The 18,787-nt window shown below is 42.5% G+C and overlaps 1 protein-coding gene across 9 annotated transcripts in view; it reads right to left on the bottom strand.

Moving 5' to 3' along the window:
• The window catches only part of ABLIM1 (actin binding LIM protein 1), a 299,492-nt gene that overhangs the window by 201,290 nt on the left and 79,415 nt on the right, over positions 1-18,787 (bottom strand). The gene's annotated exons all lie outside the window — the stretch shown is intronic.

The raw sequence follows: 18,787 nt of genomic DNA, 5'->3' as shown, positions 1-18,787 counted from the left end.
CGAAATGTGTGTGTGTGTGTGTGTGTGTCTGTGAGGCTGGATCCAACCACTTGAAACATAGGCTCTAGCATACATTAACAATGTACAAACACAGACTTTGGACAGATCAGATGATTATTTCCTTCGAAGCCAGCATCTTCCTGACCAAGCCAAAGTGTAACTATTCCATGGCAAAGCTGGTGTGCCTTTTCAGTCCCGAAAATTGTCAAGCGTTGCCCACTGAAACGAATTCTATAGCATCGCCTCCATCTCAACACTTAGCTTTTGTTATCAGCAGATATTCAAGCCACCTCTAAATTTTTTGACAAGATTAGAGATCCATATATTTAGTTCAAGAAGCAACTGGGTGCCCATAGCTTATATAAAGGAAAAATTAAATTCTTCAATAAAAGAATTATATCTTATATATTATATATATTATATATATGTTATATGTAACATATTTGTGTTATATATTATATATTATATGCATTATATGATGGAAAGTGAGCTAAATGGGGACCATAGACAAGGCTGATGAAAATAACAGGTTTGTTTGCTTTTAAAGACAATCTGACTACACACAGATGTGAGGGGTGACTTCCTTCTCAGGCGGTGGAAAGAGAGAAAGCTCAGACACCAGTCACTTGGGATTTAGAGCCAGCACTGACAATGCGCGCTAAGTTCCACTTGCCAGGATGTCCAGAGTTGTTAACCTAACCTCTTCCACATAGTTCAGGGTAAACACCCAGCAGAGGACAAACCTCCTATCTTTTTTTTTTTTTTTTTTTAAATAAACACTTTTGCATTTTGCTATTGAAGTGTAGTGGACATGCAATATTATTTTAGTTTCAGGAGTACAACATAGTGATTCAACATTTATATGTATTACGAAGTACTCACAATAAATTTAGTCAACACCTGTCGCCATAGGAAGTTGTTGCAATATTAATCATTAAATATATTCCATATGCTGTACCTTGCATCCTGTGTCTTATTTTATAGCTGGAAGCTTCTATCTGTTAATCCCCTCCCCCATTCTGTCCCTCCCTGCCCCCCACCGCTTGCCAAGCGTCCAATCTTAAAGATGTGCTTTCAGGGGTCTTTGCCTGACAGCCATCTCTTCAGCCAGGAAAGCACAGTATGGAGAAGGTCTGTAAAGCATCAGTGGATCTATTTCTTAGCACTGCAGGGATATCAGCCTCTTGCCACGGCCCATAAAATGACAGGCATAGCAGTTACAAAGAAGTGTAGTGGGTTTGGGGACAGTTTATAGGGTTGTATGACGCAGTATCACAATGCGTTACTACAAAGCTAATGCTAATTACAAAGGCTTAACATTCACCCCACGTTTTGGTGGCTTGCCTACCTCATCAGGTAGGACATTCCTAATTCTTCTAGTGACAGTTCCACTGCACATGCACAAGCCCTTCTAGGATAAACTAGGACAAGAAACCTTCAGTCGGCAAATTCACCAAGCGGCTTCCCCTCGCACCAAGAGCCCCGAGAACGCTGCTAGCTGCGGGAGCTCCATGATGATGAGATGAACCCCAGTCTCCCAGCCAGGCATTCCGGGGCTCCCTCGTGTTCGGAGGCTGGATGCCTTTACTACTTCTTAATGTGTCAGTCACGGGTCAACTCCTGCAGCGATTTCTTCCAGAAATGCTCTCTGACTTTTCTTTAATTCCGTTCTCTCTTATGACGTAGGTCTTTCTTCCCCCAGACAAAGGCCTACCTGTCCCTTTAAAGTCTCTGCAGCCATCTATCTGCTTCTTGCTAAGAAAAAAAACATTTTAAGAGACAAAACCAACCCCTTCGAATGTGGATCTTTATGGCATTTAGTTTTCTGAGGGAAAGGCCTGAATTTGCATCCTGTGGCTTGATCAGGGATAATGGAGTTGTGGGGTTTTTGGTTTGGGTTCCGGTTTTCATCAGAACCTGGCCAAAAAAGCAGTTCAGCAAGTGCATGCCGTGGCTCCCAGTTATCGGGGTGATCTCTGCTGCTGAGCAGAACGGGGGAAGCAGAGAAACAGCTTTCTAAGTGGGAAACATCAGAGGAAGGGGCACAGTCGGACTTTCAGATGCACCTCGGCCCCTCAGAGGCTCTCCCCCTCCAGCAGCTCTGCCTCTTGCTGCCATCAGCAAGCCTCAAGTTTAGCCCTTCTCTTCGCTTGCAAGGGCAACCCTGGGCATCTCCTCTGTAAAGCTCAGTTTACGGGGTCTTACCCTTTCCTCCAAAGCAGGCTGTGATTTTCTGAGCACACTGGCACAGGTTCCCCTCTGGGTAGAGCTCGTCGGGAAGGCCTGCTTCGTCCATCCCTTGGCAAGCAGCGGCCTCTCTTCCCCTACGGCCACCCGCCCAAGACCTGCTCAGAACAGAACAAGCAGCCAAGCCCCCTGGTCCACAGCATCTCCATTAATAATTCAGATACTACACAAAATCTGCTGAGCATTCAGGATTGAGAGTACCAGGGCGCTCTGACGACTGAAGTGTCATTAGTTTAACAGACAGTAAGGGGCTCAGATTACTCCCTGACAATATTCTTCACGGGCAAGATTTCCTAATGGCGGTGAGAGGAAGAAGGCGCAGACGGGGATCGGCTCTGGGAGGGTCACAGGCGACCCGGAGCCCGAGTCCCGTATGTGAGACAAGGCTGCCCCACGAGTCTGTCCCATGGGGTCCCAGCACTACCTTTCTGACTACGTATCACAACCCACTAGCCTTGCTCTCATTCAGTTTCTAAACTTCTCTCTACCCTGAGCATGCCCTGACCCTTAATCGTTCCCATGCTTCTTTCTCTCTTCCTGACATTCTTTTTTTTTTTTTTTTTTTTTTTTAAGATTTTATTTATTTACCAGAGAGAGAGAGAGGGGGAGAGAGCAAGCACAGGCAGACAGAGTGGCAGGCAGAGGCAGAGGGAGAAGCAGGCTCCCTGCCGAGCAAGGAGCCCGATGTGGGACTCGATCCCAGGACGCCGGGATCATGACCTGAGCCGAAGGCAGCTGCTTAACCATCTGAGCCACCCAGGCGTCCCTCTTCCTGACATTCCTCACCCTTCTCCCACCCGATCCTTCTGAGAATCCACCTGGGCTTAAAAACGCCGCTCAACTCTCACCTCCCGCATCCAGGTGTCCAGAATTACTCCGGCTAGAATCAGTTCCTTCCTGCCTTGTCCCAAAGTCTCAGCTCTCCCATGGCATTTCTTCTATCCTGCACTATAATGTGGTTATCTGTAGACTTCTATTTCCTCTGCTGGCTGCGAAGCTTCTAGAGGGCAGGAGTCTTGCCTTTGTCACCCTGTATCCGACATGCCTCCCACACATCCTAGGTGCTCAATGTCTTGTAAAGAGAATCTGACTATTCCCAGTAAGAACTCAGTGCGAAACAGGAGCCTCTAATACTTGGGCAAAAGGCAGGTTATCAAAGACAAAGCACACTCTGGTCATTATTAACTACTTAAATAGGAAAGGAAAAGAAAGACCTTTTATACCGACTGGCCTGAGAACCACCTATTCCTACATATGTGAGATGGGATTCTCCTCCTGCAGGTCAGAGCTGATCTAAAAGTGCCACCGACCTGGGAGGCTCAAAGTGACAGGCACATGCCCGCAAGGCCCAAGCCAGGTGAGGCCACAGGAAGCTGTGCTGGAGGTTGGTCATGAGGAGACAAGCCGTCCTTGGTGGTTGGATAAGTAGCTGAACGAGGACCCAGAAACCCTGACGTCGGCGATTCTCAGGACGTCTGCTGACAGAGGCGCTGGCCCCCGAGCGGGCGCGCGGTGCCTGACTGCCCCAGCCTCCCTGCTCAGCCCTTCCAGAGGAAAAATGCCGAAAGAAGTGTTTCCAGCGACATGGTTTGAAGTATTTATAATTCATCTATCTCAACATGAATAGCTCCAACTCGCTCTGGCAAACCTCATGCTCGCTGTCAGTTTATTAGAAAACATCAACCATCCCCAGATAATCTATTTCCTGACTATGTTGCAAGCAGGGCCTCCGGCTCACCAAGGTCTTTTCTTACAATCGTTCACCTCTGGACTTAAACTTGAGCTTCAAAGAGGAACTCCTTGTAGTTTATGGTCATGAGGAATAAGCAAGGTAGATAAGGAACAGGACACCTGATTAAAATCAGTGTCAGGCTTTTCACCATCTTTTGTTTAAGGGATCTATCTTCATGCTACAAATATTTACTGAGCACCTACAGTAGGCTAGGTCAGGTCTTAGCCTTCATAGTGAATGAGACGGGGCCCCTCAACAGGCACACAAATTACAGGCGATGCAGGCATGTATGGGCCCAACTGTAGCGCAACTTGGTAAATACCTCCCCCATGTAGAGTTAGAGCGTAAGAGGTTGGGGGCTGGGCTTGGAGATTTGGGATGTGGGAAGTGGTGCGTCTTAATTTTCCGTCTTAAAGAAAATGTGTTTCTTTTGTGTGTGTATGTGTGTGGCAACCCTGTTTGTTTTGTGAGATTAAGAGTCTCTTATGGTTTGTCTCCCTCCCGATCCCATCTTGTTTCAGGAAATGTGTTTCTGAAAGACAAGTGGCTTGTGTTCCACCTCTTACGGGGACAATTGTTATGTATTTCTATTCCGTTCCCAACAATGGCACACAAAAACACGTTTCCCTTAGGGAGTCTGCAGGCGTGTGTGTCACACGTGCTCCTCCAGCACACTCTCCATGCCGTGCTCTGATATTATGAAGGTGCATGGGAGGGAAAGACTGAGTCAGCCTGGTGCTGGTGGGATTATGGAAAATACGAAGTTTGATCTGAACCTCAAAGAAAAAAAACGTACCAAGCAAATAAAAAGATTGGGGGAAGGCAGAAAGGATGATCTGAAGAGAGGATGCTCCAGAAGAATGTTTTATTCAGATCACACACCTGATGATGGGAAGGGTGGTCAAGAGCCAGGGAAGGTCTTAGAAGGAAGAACCTACCCATCCACCTATAAACAACTCTATCTAAAGAAATAAAATGGCATTACGACTGAGCAAGCACACACACACACACACACAAATGCCTCCGAACAGTTTGCTGACTGCTATTCTTTCTCCAGAGGGTCAGAATGCTGAGAAAACTGGGCACACGGCCACCAGTGCCTCAGCCTGATTCAGTAGTAACTGCCCCACTCAGCACTTGTTTTTGTCCAAGAACCTTATAACCAGAAACGTGTTCATCATGGCAGCTATCCTGAGAGGGGAGGGGGTGACACATGCTACAGGAAGCCCCTACAACTCGGACTGAGAAACTGAGACCCAGGGGTCACTGCTCCCCTTGAAACAAAACCCACAGTCAGAGCTCGATGTGTGAAGAGAACCTAAATTCCCCAAAGGCAGGTCCAAGAACTTAATATAAATAAAAGATGTCTCTGACTGTTTGGAATTTCAGGGCTGTAAAAGGCTTCAGAACACGGTGTTTTAAATGTGGCTACGGATGGACAATGCTTTTTCTAACAATGGGGAACCTGCCCTTGTCTCTCTATAGTCTGAGCTGGTCTGGTGACTTCCACGGCACCTTTGACTTGGAAGGGACAATTTTACGGGATGCAAAATTGGGAGTCTTTGATGTGAAAGATGCTTTCAGGAAGAATCATCATCCAGGTATCATTTTGTTTCCTGTTTGTCAAAATAGGGTATGTAATCACTGTAAGATAATCTACTGCAATGTAGAAAGAAAACTCTAGAGCATATGTGTGTGTGTGTGTCTCCTTTAACATTTTAAAGTATGCATATGCTTTAGAATGTACACAACATTAATACAGTTCAAGTGCATTGTTTATCAGCAATTAATACACATAGCTATGTGTTGTTTTACTTTTTTAATGCTAGGATGCAAAATCAAGAGAGGTTGGAGACTGGCGATTCATCTATCAAAATAAATCATAAGGAAACTAACAAGAACTCAACTAACCCAGAGGTTAAGTACTAAATAATGGTTGAACCTAAGTTGAAAATGCATAAAGAAGAACAACAGTGTGGTGGATAAGCGCATGCCTGGGCTCTGGAGTCAGAGAACTTCGTTCAGATCCTACCTGGTTCTGCTACGTACCATTGGGCAAACTCAGGTGAGTTTTTCACTTATTTCAACCTTGACTACCTCATCTGTAAAATGGATACAATAATAGTAACTCCTCTATGTATCTACTAAAGCCCTTAGCAGATCCTAGTCCCTACGATGGGCTCTGGACATAGATATGGGATTAACAATAGAAATTAAAACAATTGAGGCCATAGGTTGGTCCTGAGATACTCGTGAGCCTTAGGATATGTGTAAAGTACAGTCCTCCCTAAAGAAGCAGCCACTACTCAGATCCAGACAATTATTGCTAGTTTGGGATGCAGGCCAAGTAGGGCCAGATGTTCAGAATTTTATGTGAAATCTCCCAAATTTCAAACATTTGCAACTAGCTAAAAAAAAAAAACCCGAAAAACAACAAAAAAAATTTGTCTCTCTCACCCACCCGCCCATGCCCATAGGGGCGCGCGCACACGCGCGCGCACACACACACACACACACACACACACACGATAAAACATGCTTCCAGGCCTACCATGCCTGTGGGCCAGCAGTCTGGGACCTCTGTACAAGTTCTTTCAAACCTCGGTGTAAACCCTCCCACTCACTGAGCTTAAACCAAACAGTTATGATTTATTTGGGGTACTGGCAGAACGTGGTGGGGTACCAGATTTGAGAAGCGTTGGCAGTTTTTACATAAAAGAGTCATACCTTCTCATTTGTAAAATCAGATTTTAATTAAGGCACCTCTGTCCTGAGCCACCGTGTGCACATCCCTGTATTCCCCCAACAATTATGTGTGTAATACTAGTAGCATTTTCAGAGCAAAGTTTGTCACATTTTCTTCCATGTGACAAATAGAAACTGTCCTTTCTCCATTATATTATTGTTTATATCCACATTATATAATCTTGGATCTTTAATCCCTCGTAGGATTAAATCATACACACTACTCTGTAACTTTTCCCTAAACTTTTTTTTTTTTTTTTTTTATAAAATTAAGGTCTAATTTACATAGTGACAAGCATAGATCTTGGATGTACAAGTCAATGAGTTTTGACATATGCATCCACCCATGTAACCCACATCTCTATCAAGATATTGAATACTTCCATTCCCACAGAAAAGTCCCTGTGCTCCTTTGCACTTATGCTCATCTCCACACCAGAGACAACCACTGTTCTGGTCACCACTCTGGTATGTTCTAGAACTTCATAAACATAGATATCCAGGCTCTACCCCTTTGCCTCTAGCTTCTTCTCTCAGCATGGTTTTGAAATTCATCCATGTTTCCCTGTTAAGTTTTACCTCTAATATTTCTCCTGATGCAAAAATCATAGCTTCTCTCCAATATGCTATAAATCATAATCTGGGTGTGATTACCACATGGTAAACACCCATTTCATGAACTTTGGAACTGATAACAAATGCAATACCTACTTCTGGAGTCCCAGAACGGACTGCTGTTGATACCACGTCATTGATGGGGGCAGGCCCATCATCTGGGAGGCTGCCTGGGTCAGCAGTCTGGATAGGAAGACTTCAGACTATACCAACTTTGAAGGGGCAGTGCCTGGGGGAGGAAGAGCTGTCTGTCTCTGGAAGTACGGAATCAAAAAGGGAAGTGGAAACGGGAAAGGAGTCAATTATGAATCAGCACATGGGAGAAGGAATCAGACAGGGAGAACACCTAATCCAGGATGAGATGGGACAAGAGATAGGTAAGCTTGACTAACCATGGGGCAAGTAGGGTAAGACAAAGTTGTTAGTAGATAAGGAACACGTGACAATTCTAACATCTTCCCACAATACAGAGTACCTCATGGAGCCATCCCTTTCTTGCCTGGATTCATACACCCAGCCACACTGAGGATGGGCATTGTTTATATGACTTGACTCCAATGGACAAATGGCCAGAATACAAAGATGCGGAATGCTTACTAAAGGGGAAATAAATCTGTGATACGAGGGGTTTGGTTAGAACTCCAAAGAATAGAGCCTGAGTGACTAGGGAAAAAGAAGTACAGCCATTGAGACAAGAGATACAGGAAAGAGATTGAGTTTTGTTGATAATGAACTAATTTCAGATATCATAATGAGTTTAGGATGTCATCATAGTATCTACAAAGTGGTGTCTAGCAGACAAATGGGAATGTTTCTCTGAGTCTCAGTGGAAAAGTCAAAGCCAGAGCCGTATCTCTGGCAGTGTCCATCAAAGTGAAGGCTGGAGCCATAGGAATAGATGAAAGAGGAAAAAAATCATTGAACCATGAACTTCTTGAAAGCAAAGGTGGCCTTCTCCATTTCTGTGTTTGCTTCACGGGAGATGGTTTACAAATATTTATGAGCACTGGACCTTAAAATGAATCTTCTTGTAGGTTATCTGGGAAAGAATATTAGAATTGCCCATCTAGACTCAATTTACTCAAATTGACCCTTTGTGCATAAATGCTTGAACCTCTCAGCTCATTGCATTAACAAAATGCAACTCAGCAGTACTTCCTAGCATTCTAATTAAAGACGCATGCATTTTATTGATTAAAATTTCCAGTAACACAGCATAATGCTATTACTTATCCTGCCAAGAAAAGGAGAGAAGCAGTTAAAAAAACATAACAAAACCAAAAAACCACTCACAGAAGGCTTCAATACATCCTCCAATTTATCATGGATAATTTAAAAATGTAGTAATTAAACTCATCTAAGAGGATATAGGTTTGCAGAGAACAGATTTAGAGAAATATTGGATTCTAAAGAATATTACCCTTTCCACAATCCATTTCATAATTATAAATGTGTACCCATCAGTAAAACTTCCCAGGAAAATCGAAAGGTAGCATGGACCATGATCTGTATAAAGACAATTTAATCAGCATTTATCGAACATCTCCTTGTGCATAGCCCTGTAATAGGTATAAAATAGAAAAACAAAGTGCCTTGCTTTTCATAGAAGCCTCTATAAAGGCTTCCAATATTGGAGCTCTCAAGACAAAGCAAGCAAAAATAGCCTGCACCAGGATGAAGTGGGTGGTGGATGTCTTCAACAGGACAGATGGATCATTTGGAGCTCCGTGTGTGTGTGTGTGTGTGTGTGTGTGTGTGTGTGTGTGTGTGTGTTTCTGTGGTTCTTTTATTTATTTATTTTTTTCAGAAGGAGAGAATTGCTTGGCACAATTTTTAAACTCACACGGGCATATGGAGAAGCAGAGCAGGGTGGGGGGGAGGCAGCCTCGAAATAGAGAACCGAGCAAATGGTAATGCCTAAGGATCCAAAAGGATAGAAAAAGAGCTTTTTAAGAATACGAATTACAAATGGTTTAAAAGATTATCATGTTAGAGTCCTAGAAAAAAGCAATTAGATACTTGAAGTTCCACAGAATCCATAGAGTAGATAGAAACAAAGACCAGGCTGAAAAAACATCACACTAGGTTAACTGACCACCTACTAATCTTGATTTCAACCACACCCTTCCCTCCACACCGCCCGTCCCTCCTCCTTGGGTTTACTGCCCTGCAAAGCCCTCTGTAACTCTCCCCTATGAATTCACCCATCTCTGAGTGGCCAATTCACCCATCTCTGAGTGGCGAATTCACCCCTAGAATTGCAAACTTGGTTTATAACTGAGGGTCGAGATATGTCACGTATTTTCTTACCTATAGTTTCTTCCATTTGATTTTGATATTTCCATTTCTGATATACTTCATTAGAGAAAATTTGAGAAACACTGAAAGCCATAAAGAAATGAAGGTAACATAATCCCACCATCCAGAAACCACTATTAATACATCAGTATTAATATTAATTTTTGTCTTTCAGTTTTCTCCCATAAAATATTTCATGTGGTTCAAATCGCATTATATGTGCAATTTACAACTTTTGCTTATCAGAATTTCTCCCATGTCATTCAAATATATTTTTAAGGTAATTTCTAAAGTTAATTTTTTTATTGAAATACATCTTATGATAAAGTTCAAAAACCTCTTGTACAGAGCTCAGTGAAATTTTACCTGTGTACAACCATGTAACTACCTCTCAGATCAAGATCTAGAACATTCTCAACACCCTAGTAGGTTCCTCTGTATTTAGTCAATACTGCAAATCCCTTCCTCCAGGCAACCACGATTCTGACTTATCATAGGAGATGCTTTGCTTGTTTTTTTACCTTGAGATAAATCTGTGGCTTCTTTGCTTGGCATAATGCCTGTTCAATTCATTCACATTGTGTGTATTGGTAGTTCTTCCCACCCTAAGTAATGTTCCCTTTGAACACTACACCACAACCACAACTAAATGATCCATTCTCCTGTTTTGGGACATTTGGGTTTTTCCAATTTGGGTCTATTATGAATAAAACTGCTATGACTATTACTGTATGTGTCCATTCGTGGATACATACTCATTTCTCTTGAGTATACACCTTGTGTAGAATAGGCATATGTCAGCTTTGGAAGGCACTGGACGGCGCTCTCCAAAATGATTGGTTCAGTTCCTCACCTAGACTTAGTGCTAAGGGTCCTTCTAATTTTAGCCATTCTGATGAATAATGGCATCTCACTGGGGTTTTAACTTGCATTTTGATGTCTCATGATGGTGAGACATATTGGCCATTTTGGATATCCTCTTTGGGAAGTATGTCTTTATAAAGTATGGATCATCTGCTTTCCTATGAAAAGGATGTAGGATGTATACACACACATACAAACGGTGTAGCACGTAGGATCTATACAGACTGCCCCACACTGGTACCCCCCAGGCTGAAACCCACACCGTAATAAAATAATCCTGTGCAACAGTCACTAAGGTGCACATTTATTGACATGCATCCACTCTGTAAGGCTCACAATGACTTTATGCATCAGGGAGATATTATCACTTCCCAGGGCTGCCTTAACAAAGTAGCATAAACTGATTCACTTAAATGACAGAAATGTATTGTCTCCCAGTTCTGGAGGCTAAAAGTCAGAGCTCAAGGTGTCAGCTGCGTTGGTTCCTTTGGACAGCTGAGAGGGAGATCTGTACTCCACATTGCTCCTGGCTCCTGGTGGCCTCAGGTGTTCTTGGCTTGTAGATGGCTGTCTTCTCCCTGAGTTTTCACATCATTTTACCTGTGCGTCCAAATTTCCCATTTTAAAAAGGACATCAGTCATCCTGAATCAGGACCCACCCTAATGAACTCATCTTATCTTGATCATCTGCAAAGACCCTAGAGCCAAATAGGGTCACATTCACTGGCGGGGGGTGGGGGGGTGGGGGGGTGGGGGTGTTAGGACTCAACATGTTTTGTAAAGGACAATTCAACACAAAACACTGGGAAAGTAACTGACATAGAGGAAAGAGAACTTCCCAAGAAAAGAAGGAAAACATGTATACAAATGTATCTTACGAAGGATGTAAGATAATAATCAGTAACAGTGAGAGTGCCCTTAAAACAGGATTATGTTACCTGGGAAAATGGTGTTTTTCTAAGAAACCCAGGGGATTTCAAATGATTGTGTTCTCAAAACCTCCCCAGGATTTCTTTTAATTTTTTGCCAACCTTGGGTGTAATGACTCTGAAGAAAATTCTAAATCCTTTTAAGGTGCAGTTTGATTTTAATCAGAGGTATGTAAAATCAGGAGGGAGTTTATTTACTTTGGGAAAAGTCCCTCTTAATTTCTGAAGAAGGCTGGTTCCCTCCCACCCTGGGATTCCCAGGGGCACGTTGACATGCTGTGGTCCACATGTCCATAGCTGACGCCAGCCTGTGGGTGCTACGAAGGGAGGGGTCAGCTTTTTCAACTGAGGCAACTCCAGGTCGTAGGACAATAACTGGTATCAATCAGGATCTCAAAAAAAAAAAAAAAAAAATTGTGAAATGAGTGAAATGGACAATATATTCCAGTACCCACCTTCCATGTATATTTTGACATCTTCCACAAGGAGAGAAAAACCAAGAAACAAACATTAAGAAAGATATGAAGCTTTAGGAAACATTTAAGAGAACTGAGACTCTTACCCAAGAGGCATTCCTTTTTCCCACCTTTCTAAAAGCAATACTCCAGACTTCTGTATCTGAGTTTGTTTGTTTTTTAAAGATTTTATTTATTTATTTATTTATTTATTTATTTATTTATCAGAGAGAGAGAGGCACAGTGAGAGAGGGAACACAAGCAAGGGAAGGGGGAGAGGGAGAAGCAGGCTTCCCGCTGAGCAAGCAGCCCAAGATGGGGCTCGATCCCAGGACGCCAGGATCATGACCTGAGCTGAAGGCAGACGCTTAACGACTGAGCCATCCAGGCGCCCCCGTATCTGAGTTTAATGAGCAGAAACCTACCCACGTAACAGGCTACTGACAGGCTGAATGTAAATGAATAAACAGGTATTGAAGATTTTGAGAAAGAAAGACCCTTCATTTCCCAACAGCATTCTGAGCTTTTTTCCTATCTTCAAATATAGGGGTAGAAAAAAACCACAAAAACAAAAAAAAACCTCATGAAGATTGCTAAGTAATTCTAAGTGAAATACAACTGAGACGGACAAACGTCCACTTGAATCCTGTATATTCTTAGAAGTTAAAATAAATCATCCCCATTAACCCCTTAGCTCCCTTATACAAATCTAGGTCACGTCGGTCAAGTAAAATCTTTAAAGTGGCATAAAATCAAATCATTTTAATTAGGTGTTTCTTGTGCTATATTTCTAAACCCTCTTTCCCCCTCTTTCTCCAGCTAAACAAAAGCATCAACATTCTCGGTAAGCGTGTTTTCAAACAGGCTTTTAGAGGCAGAAATGATTTATAACGAGTAATAACGTGGACGAAGGTGGCGTTTTCACTCTGCTCGAGCCACATTAGCCTGTGGGAAAATCTGTCTATTGAATGACCATACGGGTTTTACTGACTTCTCTAAAAGATATCTTGGTAAGCGACATAAATCTTTACTGCCTTCAAGATAGTTGTTCCTTTTTCAAAAAGCTTTCCTTAGCTGACTCTTTCTTATTTCCTTCACTATTCTAGCTCAGTAGACGATCCAAAAATGCCTGCCGTCTGCCTTTGCAAAGTTTTATTGGAACTCAGTGATATCCATTCATTTCTGTATTATCCACGGCTGCTCCTGTGTTACAATCACAGTTGGTGAGTTGCAAGAAGGACTGTTTGGCTGACAAAGGCTAAAAACAGTTACTATCTTGTCATTGACAAAGAGTTTGCTTTAGGCTAGTCACCCAAAGTGTTCAAACTTCTCTTTCTTAGATTTTTTTGCTCTACATACATCAGTGTTCATTGGCTTCATCTGTAGATCACTTCCTCAAGTACGGTTAGCAAGGTCCCTGTGGGTTAAACTAGTCTTTCTCTTCTTAAAAATAAAAAACAAAAGTTCCGCCAGATTAACAAGGCATAGACTTTTATTTTGGTGTCAACAAGGGATCACTCTCACCAATGCCCTTGCTACGGCACAGGACCCTGTAGGCATCAGTGACCCTAATTTATCCCTCCTTGTAGCCAAGTCCTTTGCCATGTCACTTTCCAATGTCCGCTCACTTTGAGACTGGGCTTGACCACATGACTTGCTCCGGCCAGAAGAGTAAAGAAGACATGTCAGTGTGTCATTTCTGAACTTAGGCCCCAAGAGACCAGGCATGTTTGTGCTAGCTCTCTTGTCCTTCTCTTTCACTGTGATGAGGACATGCTTGACAAACCTGCTGGTGCCAAGAGGAGGGTGAGTGATGCATGGAGCAGAGCTACCTCCAAACACAGGAGTAAGTCCGCCGAACTGCCCACTAATGGCAAAGAAAGCCACTGACCCTCGGTATGCAGATCCATGAAACATAATAAAAGATCATTGTTTTACATTTCTGAATTGGGATGGGTATAAAACAGCAATAGGCAATGGATAGAACTTATTTGCCTGAAAATACTGACTGCTAATTCTTGTATTTCCCTGGAATTTTAAAGGCAAAAATGAGAAAGTTGAAATTTTTTTAAATGACCTGGTTCTTACATGACCATACTGCTAAAGTATAGGGGAAGTATAAAGTATAGGGGACATATAGGGGACATATAGGGGACATATAGGGACATATATAGGGGACGTATAGGGGACATAAATGTCCCTCGACAGCCAAAGAACAAAGGATAAATAACTAATCAATAAAATTTAGTAAGCATCTACCATGGACTCAATCACAGAGATTTCTGAAAGATATAAAAATTATAGTTTCTAATATCAAAGAACTTCTACTTCTGCTGTAGGAAAGGAAACAAAAGGAGGCAGATAATTAGAGTATAAAGCAGTAACTGAGTTCCAAAACTTCAAGGTTCTGGTTAAACATAGTGCTTTGATCATGTGTTTATCTCTGCATCTTGAAAAAACCCCAAAACTACAAGAGAGGAACACCGGCAGACGAGGTGTGGACACCGTTTTGGAAGCTGGAAAGTGAATGAATGATATCTGCAAAGAGCAGGGAGGCTGTAAGTTAAGCTGGAGGGAGAGATGCCTACTGGGGCACACCAGGAAGGGGCTGGTATTGGGGGTACCTGGTACCACTGAAGGCAGGGATGAAGGATAAGACTAAACAGCCCTGACAGTCTTTATGGGAAGGAGTTACACCTCCATTCCCCCTCCTCATCTCTCTGCCCAGAGACTAATCCTCACGGATGCCTGCTGAAAATGATATGAGGTTCTGTGCCAAGCTGGAAGGTCCCTTTTGGCGTAGGTGGAAATGGGATAAGAGAGAGGAGGCAACAACCTCTTTCAACTTTTTTTTTAAGCTATTTATTCTGGTACTTAATTCCATTTCCCTAAATAAGATGTTTCCATGGTCATCTCTTGGTATTTTTTTTTTTCATGGTAGACATTATCTATTGATTTACTACAAAGGAAGTTTAGGATTTAATTAACTCTTCTATACTCTTGACAATAGATAATATCTAAAACATAAAGGTTAGAAGGGGCTCCCCAAACTTTCAAAAACCATGCTGGGTCATGTGTCCAAAGACACTATGAAATAGATAAAGAGCTGCACTGAGCAACAGGGAGGGATGGGTTATCGAAGGGAGTCGGGCCAGGAAAACTCTAGAATCCCCGGCTTTCATTCCTTTGTCTCTCGCTCATGAGAGAAGACACTATTTCATTTGGAAGACTAGAAACATGAATTATTTTGTTGAAAATAAAATGAAAAAATAAAACTGATAATAGTAGTTACCCCCTAGGTTTGAATGGTGGTCAAGGAAACGCTTGCCTTTCATATATTATTTGAAATTTTATAGCAAAAGCTTATTCTTATATGATTTATACAATTTAAAATAAAATACACACAGAAAATGAAAAAAAAAAAAACCAAAAAACCCAAACTGAATCAAGGTCTTGGATTCCAAGACACTTCAACAAAATAATTTGGAAGCATCTACATTTCTCAGGTAGAACCATAACCAGTAATTATGTAAGTCATTATATTAAGTAAGGTATTGTGTCATGGGTTTTATAAACGTAAACATATTCATTTAATACTCATGATCTTACAAAGAAGGTAGTACCTATGAACTCCATTTTATAGATGTGGAAACAGGCTTGGAGAACTTCACAGCTAGAAGATACCAAAGCCAGGCTAGGAATCAAATCCCTCTGCCTCTAGAGCTCAAGAGCTTGACACCATGTCCAGACGGAACCCACTTTCCTCCTGCAAGTCTGAAATTATTGGTTTACATTAGAAAAACTACCTTTGAAATTCACCAGAGAATACCATTTTAGCAAGGGGAATGTAAATCCCCAATCCCTTGTGGCTTTGGAAGTGAGAAGGGGCAGAGATGGTTCTGAAGAACAAGAGACAAACTTCCTCCACGCTGGAACCACGGTGAGACATGATCTGTGGTCAGGTTGTGCCCCTTGAAACCACCGGGCTCATCTCTATCCCTAGGAGCCCCTGGGCCTTCCCTAGCCAGCATCGTAATCTCCTGAGGTGACTATCTCCCCTAACATCTTATATTCCTATACTTGCATGCTTCACCCTGCTCAGGAGGTTATTAATTTGTCACGTAGGTGACTTGCTCAGCTCATCTTTGGCACATAATGCCAGTGATCCTTCCAAGATTATGAATTCTAAATGAAAAAGATTTTACCCGATAGTACCTAGCACGGTGCATGCCACCTGCTGAAAGATGCTTCGTAAATTAATGGTAACAAACAGAACGTTAACGAGCTGCTTTAATGCCAAGTCCAGCCTGGGCTCTATGACACATCAGCAGACCCTCCCTGAGGAAGCTACCAATTAGAGAGACAGACTATTAGAGTGAGAGTTCTTTTAAAGTTAAAAAAAATAATAACAATAAAGACATGGGTGAGGCCACGAGCCTCAGAAGAAAAATGGCTGATTAAATTCACGCATCTGTACCTGCATTTGAGGGTTCATGTAGGCAACGACATCTTGTATAGGAAAAATCGGGAAAACAGACCACTTAAGTCATTTAAAAAGAGTCAAGAGATGCGCTTTCCACCAAATCATACCACTCCCCCAATGTGGTGCCTTTTTTCTAAGGGCACTCTGCATTCCAGTTCACCTTCTAGCTCTCTGTTCCTTCAAGTCACCTGTCGGCGTGAGGTATGAGTCCCAGGAAAAGTATTGTAAAGAAGAGTAATACCAGCTCAGGAAGTTTCTATTCCATTAAGATCTTCAAGATATGTGGTCTTTGGGGGATGGTCAAGGTACCTCGGTGCAGTCAGGCAAGGGAGCCTGTAAGCATCAACAGCAGGGGGAGGGGCAGAGACAGGGACCAGGAGGGGAGATGGGGACAAGCCCTCTCAAAGCTCATTCTATTGTTGACTGTTCTATGACAACCCGATAGCCGGTGCTCCTGAGGCCGGCTCCCACTGCTTGGGCATATCCCCGGCAATGTCATGCTCTAATTGACCCACTGGTCCCTGACCTTGGCACAGCTCATTTGCAGTGGCAGCTGTGACTGCCTCTTAAAGCAGAAAAACCTGTCCAGCATTCCATTCTCTCAGATGAAATCTAAAAGGAGTGCTCGCCAGCATGTTTCACCCCCCCCCCCCTTTTTGGAAGGGAATGGGGTTTAGAGATAAGTTTTGCAAAATCCCAGTCCCGGTATTCTGAATTGATATCCTGATGGTCACCCCAACCTTTAAAGATTTTATTTCTAAGTGGTCTCCACACCCAACGTGGGGCTGGAACCCACAACCTGAGAATCGCACGCTCCACCCGCTGAGCCAGCCAGGCACCCCAACAGTTAGATGTTCATATAAAGGAGTAGGTTGGGTGCCTTGTATGCCTAAACTACTATTAATTGTATGCAAACACCAGCTCTAAGCGTATCATTTAGAGCAGAAGGTAGTAAATCAACAGTCATCTAAGTAGCCAATGCTTTCAAGGTGTGCCAGGAGAGAAAGGACAGAATGATGTACTCATTAAAGAGTGACGGATGAGCAAGGATAGCTTTGTTAAAGCTTTAAAGTATCGGGAACCCAGCTGCAGGAAAAAGAGACAAAATTTAAGAGTGGTCAAACTTGTTTGTTATAGATCCATTCAGAATATCCTTCCATTTAAAAAGTAGGTAAGTGAAATGTATTGTCAATTTTCCTAATGGAGGATACTTTTAAAACAATGCAGGGTAGTGAAAGTCCTTATGTTCCAAACATAAGGTGTGCCTGTTTCTGAGTCTCAGAATAATCTGTCAGCCTTCCCATTTAATTATGACCGAGATTCAAGTCAACTGTTGAGTGTTCTAGAGATACACGTTCTGTAAATTCCAGCTGGCAACGAGTGGAAAGACTCCAAATCCCTTAAAAATATGCCATGGAGTAGAAAGAAAGAGTAGTCAAAAAATGGAGAAAAGAAATGAAATTCTTTTGAAAGATTATTTCTTTTTTTCCAGTTTGACCTCAAAAAAATATAATCAGATATATGGCTTACTCAGTTTACTTATAATCTCTCTGTCATGGAAGATTTTCTAAAACCTGCGCTACCTTTCCTGGAAATCAAAACCAAAATCCACTCTTTTTACAGTGCCGGGAAAAGAGAGGGCTCCAAGTTTATTCAAATAGAGACATGCAGACATCTTGAGATATTCTAATTTTATCCCTTTCACTTAGGAAAAGCCATCGAATCAGAGTTTCCAACTTCAAATACTAGTAATACATTAATATTAATTAAGGTGCACCTTATAATTAAAATTCAGATTTCTATCTTCGAGGAGGGCCCAGACATTATTTGAGCATCTAGAGGCCTTTTATAACATCAGGTGATATTACACTTCAGAAAGAATAAGGGGGAACTGGTTTTGACAGAGTTGGCTGACTGCCCACATGGGGGCCCTATCCGCTTTACATTTTATTTTTCTGATGTTTGTCAACTTTTGTCTTCCCAGTGGATGTCTAAGGGAGATCAATAAAGAATACGGAACATTGGCGGAATTTTAAAACAGCCTTGTCTTTCAAAATAACATTCATTTGCAGGAGAAAGTTTCCCAGCACAAGAAGTCACCACGAATTATTCATCAGTCACAGAGGGTGCCAACCTGCAGGTCCCCTGTACCTCTCAACAAGTGTGGACATGTGAGGGGCAGGAGAGCCAGGTCCCCCGGTCCTACATGTCCTGGATAGGAAGGCAACCGTCAGCTCACTGGACATCCTGGTAAACAGAGAAGGGCAGAGGGCTCGGAAGTGAAGGTGGGAGGGTACAGAGCGGATCTGCCTTACATGGAACTGCCCGCTAGCCTATTCTGAAGCCAAAATAAGTTACAATCTCTTATCTTAAAGGCCCGGTATCAAAAGAGGCCACATGAATCGACAGTCTGCTGGCT

Source organism: Mustela lutreola, chromosome 4 (genome assembly GCF_030435805.1).
Source record: "Mustela lutreola isolate mMusLut2 chromosome 4, mMusLut2.pri, whole genome shotgun sequence".
Taxonomy (NCBI): Eukaryota; Metazoa; Chordata; class Mammalia; order Carnivora; family Mustelidae; genus Mustela; species Mustela lutreola.
Note: the sequence above shows the minus strand (reverse complement) of the source record. Positions and strands in the feature narration are given on the sequence as shown.